Source organism: Amborella trichopoda, chromosome 12 (genome assembly GCF_054954075.1).
Source record: "Amborella trichopoda isolate Santa Cruz 75 chromosome 12, AtrichopodaSantaCruz75HAP2 v2.0, whole genome shotgun sequence".
Taxonomy (NCBI): domain Eukaryota; kingdom Viridiplantae; phylum Streptophyta; class Magnoliopsida; order Amborellales; family Amborellaceae; genus Amborella; species Amborella trichopoda.
Genome location: NC_142347.1, coordinates 42,417,086 through 42,427,551, shown reverse-complemented (window position 1 = coordinate 42,427,551; position 10,466 = coordinate 42,417,086). Strand labels below are relative to the sequence as shown.

Sequence of the window (10,466 nt, the reverse complement as noted above, 5' to 3'; positions counted from 1 at the left end):
AGCTTACCTGGAGAGAACTGAGAAAAACCAAGGCACACGTGTTTCTCTCTCTAACTCTCTCGATCTAGTCAGATTTCTCTCACTCTAACTCTCCCTAAAAATGGTCAGGTCCGACTGAAAATGAAAGAGTGGATCTCCTAATTTATAAGCCGTTGTCTTAAGTTCTAAAGATGATAGAAGGTTCTAAAGACAATATAATAGGAAGAGTTAAAAAATTAAAATAGGATTTAAATTTTAGAAAAATAAAATAGGATTTAAATTTTAGAACATTAAAGACCCAAATAACCCGGGATTTGGGCATTACAATTTAACTAAACCCAATTAATCTGGGACTTTAGACACGGATATTTGTTTTTTATTTTGAGAAAGATTTGTACAACTTTTATTCCTCGTTTAAACTTCATATTGATACTTCAAAGTTCAAAGAGCGAGAGAGAGTAAGTATTGCCCATATAAAAATAAATAAATAAAGGAATCCAAATTTTCTTTTGATTGGAAATGTACAGGCTAATGAAAACTTTAAAATCTACTTAAATTTTTCTCTTTTGAAATTTATGGAATAATCTTTTATGAATATCAAAATTCATAAAATATTTTTTTGTGTTTTTATTTTCCATTAGAAAATAAGGAAAAAATAAAATTAAAAGAAAGGAAGCAACACAAAATAAAACTAAAATTAACTTTAAAAGGTCTAAATATGCTTAAAGGGCAAAAAAAAAAAAAGATCTAAAATTAACTTTTTCTCCAGTGGTGGATAAGTGCCTTTTGCGGAAAAATCAATAAAAAATAAGGTGACGTGGTAACGAGATGAGAATCAAATTTCACACATTCTCAACAAAGAGACATGGCATCGTATAATTCATTAGGATTTGAAAAATATACAATCTTGATTTTCTTGAGTCCAATATCTATTAGGATATAACTAATCTTGTATAAACGCTGGATTTTCTTGATGCCCAGCGGTCATAAGATTTCCGCCTTCTCTCTTTAAACTTAATCTTGTATAAAATATCTTTATTGTACGTTTTTTTCTTGATTTTGCAACCTTCTTTCTCTCCTTTATTTGCTTACTCATCTTTCTTTTTCTCTTTCTCTTTCTCGAGTCTTTATTTCTCTCTCCACAGTCTTCATAACCTTCAGGAGAAAAGATCGTCTTCAATGGATGGTCCTTTCAACATAACAAGATTTTCGAGTTCGAGGAGGCCCTAACAGTCTCTTTCCTGATGATCGCAAAAAAAATAGCCCAAAAAATGGCTGGAAAAAGTCCGATGGATGTTTATATGCATTAGGAGGCTCTTCTGAAAGATTTAAAAGAAATAGATTCCGGCAAAGTGGAGCTTCTCTCGTATAGGGATGAGACTGAAAGTTCGCCTGAAAAAGTTTTCGGTGGTTCATGTGAAATATCGTTTGGGTCGAGAGTCGAGTCGAGACCAGTTCTGGTCAGGTGTGAGACGGAGAGGAAAAAAGGGTCTTCTCGAGCACAGGTAAGTTTTACTCTACTCTCCTATTATTAAAAAAGTTTAGACTTACATCTTTTTTTTTTCTTTTCAAAGACATACTTCTTGTTAGATCTCCTCCTGTAAACTAGAGTTCTTGATTTTTTCTAATTTTCCATAATTTTCTTTGTTTTACCTCTTTTTATCTAATTTTCTTGATATTTTTGTCAATTTTGTTTTACCACTTTTTATCTAATTTTGTTTATATTTTTGTCAATTTTTTTATTTAGTATACCCCTTTGATCGGTGAACTGGTCTGCTTCGACCAATCCAATTAGACCAATGTCCTCATTGGTTCAGTCAGTTGTCCTGTCCTAATAACACTTGTTCAAAAAAACTAATCTCAGCCAAGTTATTCGGCCCTTGGCCAAGGCGAGTAACTTGGCGAGTCTGAGTGGACTAAGTCAAATAGGTCAAAAAAATAAATAAAAATGAACTTATTTTTTATTTTTAGCTTTCATATATCATGAAATCCAAGAATTAAAAATATTACTTGTAAGCAAAAAGTCTATACAACCCTTTGAACCGCTTTTATCATAAAGGTTTTACCCAAACAAACACTAAAACGACACCCTATTGAAACTCCATCTCTCTATCTCTTTAAAACTCCATCTCTCTCTTCGTTTCTCGATGAGTTTACCAGCCAAGGCGTTTAGCTTGAGCTCGAACATGAGCACACCTTCTTAGAGAGAGATAGAGTTTTGAGAAAGAGACGATGGAGTTTTAGAGAGAGAGATAGGGTCATTTCATAGGTTATTGAGGTCCACAAGACACGGTTTAGGGGGTTGGAAAATAGAAATGATAGAGTCTTTTTGCTTACAAGTCATATTTTCAAATATTTTGAGTTTTTGAGTATGATGAGATGTAAAAGTTAAAAATAGGATATAATAGGATATTTTCCCTAAAAAAACTAGTAATTTTTAAAAATAGTTAGAAATAAGAAAAATAAAATAAGTAATAAATAAAAAGTATTGGAAGACAAAAATGATGAAAAATATCTAAAATATATAGTATAGTAGAAATTTGGATTTAAATTTTGAATATTTAAAATAATATGAAAGTTCTCAAATCACATTAAAAACTACCAAAATCATCTAAAAACTGATATCTAATGTCCGTGTCTAAAGTCCCCTATTAAAAAACAAATGTCCGCGTCTGAAGTCCCTAATTAATTGGGTCTGGTTAAATTGTAAGGCCGAAATCCCGGTTTATTTGGGTCTTTAATTTTCTAAAATTTAAATCCTATTTTAAATTTCAAACATTTAAATCCTATTTTAATTTTGTAACTCTTCCTATTATATTGTCTTTAGAGCCTTCAATTATCTTTAGAACTTAAGACAACGGCTTATAAATTTGGAGATCCGCTCCTTCATTTTCAGCGGACCTTTTGAGGGAGAATTGGAGAGAGAAAGAGAAACAAAACAGAGTAATTCGAGAGAGAGATACGTGTGCCCTGGTTTTTTTCAGTTCTCTCTAGGTAAGCTTGCAGCTATATCTTTAGATTCTTTTCTTCTTAATTCTCCGCTTCACCTGTTAATCATTGGCTTCTTGTTTTTTTCTTTTTTTTTGAAAAAGTTGACAATAATTCTTTGCTTCTCATTTAATTCATGTTTTTGTTGGTGATTGTTAAATATGGATGATTTTCAAGAGAGAAATTGTATGAAATTTCAAGTTTTAGATGGAGAATTATCTCATAGTTTTTAGAGAGAGAAGCTATCTCAAAATTCAAATTTTAGATAGAGATTTTTAATAAATTTCAGAGAAAGAAACCATCTGAAAATTGAACTTTTTATTGACAAAAAAAATCTTTGGTGAGAAAAAATATTAATAAATATTTTAGAGAGAGAACTAAATCAAATTTTAAGTCTTATAGAGAAACTATTTAAAACAATTTAGACACACAAACCTTTTCAAAAATTTTAGAGTGAGAAACTATAAATTTTAGAGTGAGAAACTATCTCAATTTTTTAATTTTAAAAAATAGAAAATATCTAAAAGTTCAAAATTTATACATGAGGGTATTTACAGAGACAGAGTAGTTTTTTAAACAGAGCATTTCTTTAAAGATAGTTTCGAGCCACCTTGTAGTGCAAGAGGGAGCGCGTGATGGAAGCCTATGAGTTATGACAGAGAGATGAAAGAGAAACTCTTGCAGAGAGAGAGAGAGAGAGGGATGGTGGAAACTCCATTTGTATCATTACTGTTTAAAAAATTGAAAAGAAAACCAAAACTAACTTCCAGATAATCACTACTCCTATAAATCTATTTCAAACAATTTCATTACTCAATTTAAATCTCTTTCATGCCACCTTCGACGGTCATGGCCTGACTAGGGTATATCAGTATTTTAAAACTCGGCTATTTTTTATCTAGATCATCGATTCAGATGGAAATAAGTAGGACCGAACAAGCCCATCTAGCCAGGACTGAACTAGTTCGGAGAGGATATATACTTTATACGTCCCGTCCCGTCCCGTCCTACCTAAAGCCCCTCCTATATAATTTTTTTCTTTTTAAAAAAAAATTATTTTATATTTTTTTAAATCTTTCAAAATTTTTTTTTTTTTTTATCTCATTTATTTTAATATTTTCTAGATCACTAGAAAGCGAATATTTGGACTAATCCGAGTTTGAATCATTGGAGTGAGATAAGGAATTTTTACTGTGTATACTTTCAATTTATTATGGACGTAAATGTTTGGATGGGGAAGAAAGCGGATAGGATATTTATCTTTGGGGTTAGCCCACTAGCTCATATGAACATATGAGTCCAACGGCCCTGATTGAATCTGGGTCGATCTGACAATCACGTATGTCGGGTAGTTTTTGAATTTTATTTATTTTTCTACAAATCCAAATCACTTGAAACTTTAACGCGTGTTTATAAAAAATAGATGAATCTTCAAAAAATATCAAAAAAATATTATACATGAAATAAATTGACCAAAATACCCTCAAAATGCTTCGGGGGTATTTTGGTCATCTTGTTTTTCACGAATAAGTTTTTTTATATATTTTTATTAGATACGCCTTGATGAAAAAAAAATACATCTAAAATTTCAAGTGATTTGGATTTGTAGAAAAATAAATAAAATTCAAGCTACCAGACATCCGTGATCGTCAGATCGGTCTAAATTCAATCTGAACCGTTGGGTTTATATGTTCATATGAGCTAGTGGGATAATCCCAGCTTTTTCCTTTATGTTTTAATCTTTATTTATGATAAGCATAGTTGACAATTGTAAGAATTATGTGCCCCATATCCAAGATTTTTTAAAAACTTTATAATTAAAGTGCTCAAGAATCAATCTAAAACAGCTAACTGAAAGACCCTGCAATTAATCATCTGGACCAGGGAAAAGGCGTCCCTCTTATACTATAGAAGTATAAATAAAAACTGGTCATAAGGTATTTTAAATGATTAATTTTTTTTATAAATAAAAATATTACCGTTTATATTTAAATATTCTTTAAAATTAGGAAAATGATTTGTCAATAAACTTTAATCATGAAAATTTCATGGTAAATTTCATTCTATCTTTATATTTCTAAAGCCTATTAAAAATAAAGTAAAATGAGTCAAGAATGATACAAAATTCAGAAATTAAATTCTAGAAATTAGTTATAAAATATTTTTAAAGCATAAAATTTGTACTTACAGTTCTAAATTCTTAAAATTTATATTAAACAAAGGAATTTGGTTTCCTTTTTTGTAGTAATGGAAAATTTAATTATTAAGATTATTTAAAAGTGTAATAAGTATTACACTAATTTTTATTATTTATTTTATAGTTTTGCTAATTTTTAATTTTTAAATAATATTTTGTAATTGTTTTTGGATTTTTGGACAATTTTGGAGTTGCAAGCCAAGTCCGAGTGGACTCGACCGAGTAACTCGGCTCCGGCCACAAGTTCAGTCCGGAGCCCGAGCCAAGTTTTAGAACATGGATCATTATTGGTTTAGGTGTATTATTGTGGGTTAATTTCCTTTTGGCTCCCAACCATCTGATCTTTGATCAAACAACTATGTTCTCCAGACACAAAGAGATTATATGGGTTCTATGGGTATGGGAGTTTTGAACCCATGTAAAAGTTTTTCATTTATTATTTCATAGAAATACATAATGAACAAATGGTGAGAATTTCAATTTGTTATTATGTGAGAAATTTTCATTTATTATTTCATTTGTTTAGTTCAAGTATTTCAATATGTTAAAGCTCACACTACTCAAATTCATGCAAGGGATCTCGTATAAGCAATCATGAACTGCAGTTAAAGGTTGTTAGCCAGTATCAGTGCTAGAAGATCGCCTCGGTGAAGGGACCCAGCCCTCGGACAAAGTTACTCGGTTGAGAACTCGACTGAGTCTTGTACTTAGCCACAATGCTTTAGAAAAATTAAAAATATATATAGAAATAAAACAATATTTTAGAATAAAATAAAATTAAAAGTAATATGAACAATTTCATATATATTTCAAAAAGGAATGAGAAATAGATTAAAAACCTGATTTATAGTTAGAGACATTTAAAAAAAAAATCTTAAAAAAGAAAATGTAAATCTAGGAGTTATGGAAAAAAAACATTCACCAATCGATGCCAAAAATATTCAAATCATATACAAACAATTTATACAACTCTATACAACACACTCATACTTTTTACAATTTTTTAGATTTTTAAATTTTTTTTATGTACACCAAGTTGTACACGCAACTTGTGATAACTCAACCTTGACTTAATTTTTGGTTTTTTTTTTTTTTTTGGGGTGGGGTATTTCGTCCTGCACTTAAATGTGGATGTCTCGAGGGCATTTCATGGTGCTTTTGCACTTAAATGTGGATGTCACGAGGGCATTACATTGTGCTTTTGGGCTTGTGTTACTATCCAGATCGTCGCATAAACAATAGGAAAAGTATAGAATGAGACCATTTACTTTTGATACAAGATGGTGAAAATTAATCTTGATCATTGGACGTGAAATTGGGTGGTTGCAATTATTCTATTGACCTAGCTGAAACGTCAAAAGAATTTTTCTCGAACTTTGTAATACACTTAAGCTATCAAATTTCATTTTGGATGATTGTAAATAATTGTGACTACCTTCTACCAAAAGTAAATGGTCTCATTGTATACAATCCCTAAACAATATTACGTTGTTCGCTTTACAGAAGTGATTAAAGCAAAATTTGTCAAAAAAATTATGTTTTGACCGTAACTTTCAAATTGTGTTTTAGAATTAAGTGATTCTTGGATCATTTGAAGTCTTAGGATGTCACCTATCTTAAAATCAAATTTTTATAGATTTTTAATATTTATATAGGATTTTTCTATGAATTTCCTAAAATTGTTTTTGTAGATTTTAGAAATTTTACTATGAATTTCCTAAACTTTTTTTATTTTTTTTGGCTAAGGATTGAATGTTATATTATTACTTCACTAGGAATATTTTGATTTAGGGATAATTGGATGAGGGGTATTTTGCTTATAAGCTTTTATGTACTTTATTCTGCTGACTTTTCAAAATAGTAAAAACCCACCATGAAAGAGATCTGAAAATTTAAATCTATAAAAAGATATTGTGAATCATAGACGCACATTTTACTAGTTTACTTGAAGGTTTCTAGTTTTTTTTGTTTTTTCCTCTTTCTAATCTATTTTTCTAGGTATTTTTGTCAATTTTTTAATTTAGTATATACCGATTTGATCGGTGAACTGGTCTTCTTTAATCAATCCAATTAGACCAATGTCATCGTCAGTTCAGTCATTTGTCCGGTCCTAATAACTCTTGTTAAAAAACTCATCTCGGCCAAGTTACTAAGCCTTTCGCTGAGTTGCGTAATTCGGTTGAGTCTAAGTTGACTAGGCCAAGTCACGTAAAAAAAAAAAAAAAAAGTAATTTTTAAAAATAGTTAAAAGCAATTTCAAGAGGCACTCATGCCACCATTGAAACTAGAAAAAACTAGAATAATTATTTTTGCAAATGAAATGACATCTTTTTTGATACTATTCGAAGATGTATCTTACTTTGATTGTTTAGAGTCTTAGCCTTATATAAACCGCATTCACTTACTTTTGATACCTGAAGGATACAATTATCATTGATAGTTAGATTTAAAGTTGGGTAGTTGATGATGTGTCATTTTATATATATATATATATAGACAAAATTCAAAACAAAATTTTTCCAATGTTTTGATACACTTTCATTTATTGGATTTCACATCCAATGGCCAAAAATGATTGTGACCTCTTTGTACAAAAAATAAATGAATTCATAGCACACAATCCCTTTATTTTTTTCCCCTCCTGTATTCACTTTTGTAACTTGTTTTTCTGACAGGCTATTTCTAATTGGCCTGCAAAAATATGGCAAGGGGAATTGGAATAGCATCTCCAGGTTCGTTGTCAAGACCCGAACCTCAGTTCAGATAGCGAGCCATGCTCAAAAATATTTTATACGACAAAAGGCATTGGCAGAGAAGAATGAGAAGAAGCGTGTAAGCATCTACGACATGAGTGTGGATGATCTTGATACACAAGCTGCTGAAGTATTGAGCTTAACTGAGTCAGAGTCAGTCTCTGATAAGGTACATGAGATCTCAGGACAACAAGTGGGGCCTACACAAAGCTATGGGCCCAACCACTCCCCTATGGGATGTCAACTCCCAATGCAAGAGGCACCATTGAACTATATGCCTTTAACCCAATTTCGTCCGGAGCTAGAACTATGCCCACATGTCAAAGAAGACTTCATGGCCATAACATGGGAGGGCCAATTTAGATATTAAGTTACAAGAATGGCTTACGGGCATTTTTGGTAGAATTAACTCAATTTTTTATTTTCCTTTTTTGAATTGTTTAGCAGTAGGAATCCAATAATAATGACAATCTCAACTGTCAATTGATCAGGCTCAAAGCCTCAATTTTTATTTATATTAAGAGTTGAGCTCCAGAGGATTTACAAATGTATATCAAGTATGTTATGTTGTATAAGGGATATTTAAGTTTGTAGGACGTTATTTATCCAAGAAAAACAATCTGCATAGTTGCTTCTAATCTTCATAATGTGCAGCATTTGAGATAAGTTTTATTTCCCTGTGTCATGATATTATCGATATTAGTTCAAGTATTTCAATGTGTGCAAGCTCACCCCACGCAAATTCCATCAGACGTAAGGCGTCATGAATTGCATTTAAAGGTTGCTAGCGAGTATAAGTGCTCGAACATCGCCTCGCTGAGGGAACCCAACCCCTTTTCTCGGTTGAAAACTGAACCAAGTCTTGTATATACCCAAAAATTCCTAAAAAAAATTACAAAAATATATCAAAATAAAATAGTATTTAAAAATAAAATAAAATTAAAAGTTTCCTGAAAAAGTCCAAATATGTTTCAAAAGGTAATGAAAAATGGACTAAAAAACTGTTTTATAGTATTACTATAAACTTATGAAAAACCAAATAAAAATTGAGCAAATCCTATCCAAATCAAGAAGAAAAGATTGCATCCTAAAGCCTCTGATCGATTGGGTAACCCTAAATTCTAGATTGATTGGTTCTTTAATTTTCTTTCACGATAAAGCTTTTGTCCAAATCTTATCTTAATCAAGAAGAAAAAATTGCATCCTAAAATCCTGGATCAATAGAGTCTAGTTAATCTCAACCCTAAATCCTATCATGATTGGGTCTTTAATTTTCTTTCATGATAAACCCAAATAAATTCTTTAGAACTTAAAGACAAAAATTAAGACATAGTGCCCTTTCACCTGAGCATTTTGAGGGAGAGTTAGAGAGAGAAAGAGAAAGGAAGAAGTACGTTGAGGGAGAGAAAGACGTGCCCTGGTTTTCATTAGGTAAGCCTTTTGTTGTTGTTGTTATTAGTATATATATATATATATATATATATATATATATATATATATATATATTATCACAATCTTTATTTTCTCACTTCTCCGTTTTACCTGCTAATCTTTTGTGGCCTTTTTTTTTTTATTTTTTTTTCTTGACAAAGTTGACAGTAGTTCTTTGATTCTAATCACTTCATTTTTTTATTTGGTGCTTGTTAAATATGGATGATTTTTATTCAATGTATTTCATACTTTGGGGCTCATACTCTCATTTTCTTTTATGGTGTCTACAACCCTTTCTCTTAGTCTTTTAGATCTTTCTCAAGTTATGCATCAGAAGTTTATGTTAGGATATGGATATCTCGGGTTCATATAGATATACATCATTATGGATGTTTATGTATATATATATATATATATATATATATATATATATATATATATATATATCTCTCTTTATAAGATTAGGTATCTAGAAAATAGAGACCAAGTTACGTGGTCATCAAGTTATCATACCATATTTATCTCCTCTAATTGTGTGATTGTCTTCTATATATAGTTGTACTTATTGATGTAAACATCCATAAAAAGTTGTGAATATATAGCCAGTTAGGGCTTTGGATCCGTGGACGTAAGGCTTCGGCCAGAACCACGTAAATGTTGTGTTTTTTCTTCTTCTCTCTCCATTCTAAGCTTCCATGAATTCTAACATGGTATCAGAGATTCTCCATTTTATGCTCCGATGAATATCTTATTCTCTCTCCATTCTCCATTCTATGCTCCCACGAATTCTAACATGGTTACTTCTTCTCTCTTCATTCTTCTTCTCTCTCCATTCTCCATTCTCCATTTTATGCTCCTACGAATTTTAACATAGTCTCTTCTTCTCTCTCCATTCTCCATTCTATGCTCCCACGAATTCTAACATGGTATCAGAGATTCTCCATTGTATGCTTCCATAAATCTCCTTCTCTCTCCATTATCCATTCTATGCTCCCACGAATTCTAACATGGTCTCTTCTTCTCTCTCCATTTTCCATTCTATGCTCCCATGGATTCTAGCATGGTATTAGAGATTCTCCATTCTATGCTCCCACGAATTCTAACATGGTATCAGAGAT

The 10,466-nt window shown here is 31.1% G+C and overlaps 1 pseudogene across 1 annotated transcript; it reads left to right on the top strand.

Annotated features, from left to right (window-relative positions):
* The first annotated feature begins 1,101 nt into the window (after positions 1-1,101).
* Positions 1,102-8,322, top strand: LOC148779603 (transcription factor SRM1-like; annotated as a pseudogene). The gene is made up of 2 exons (XR_016045153.1): positions 1,102-1,484; positions 7,778-8,322. The product of XR_016045153.1 is annotated as a transcription factor SRM1-like (transcript).
* The last annotated feature ends 2,144 nt before the right edge of the window (positions 8,323-10,466 follow it).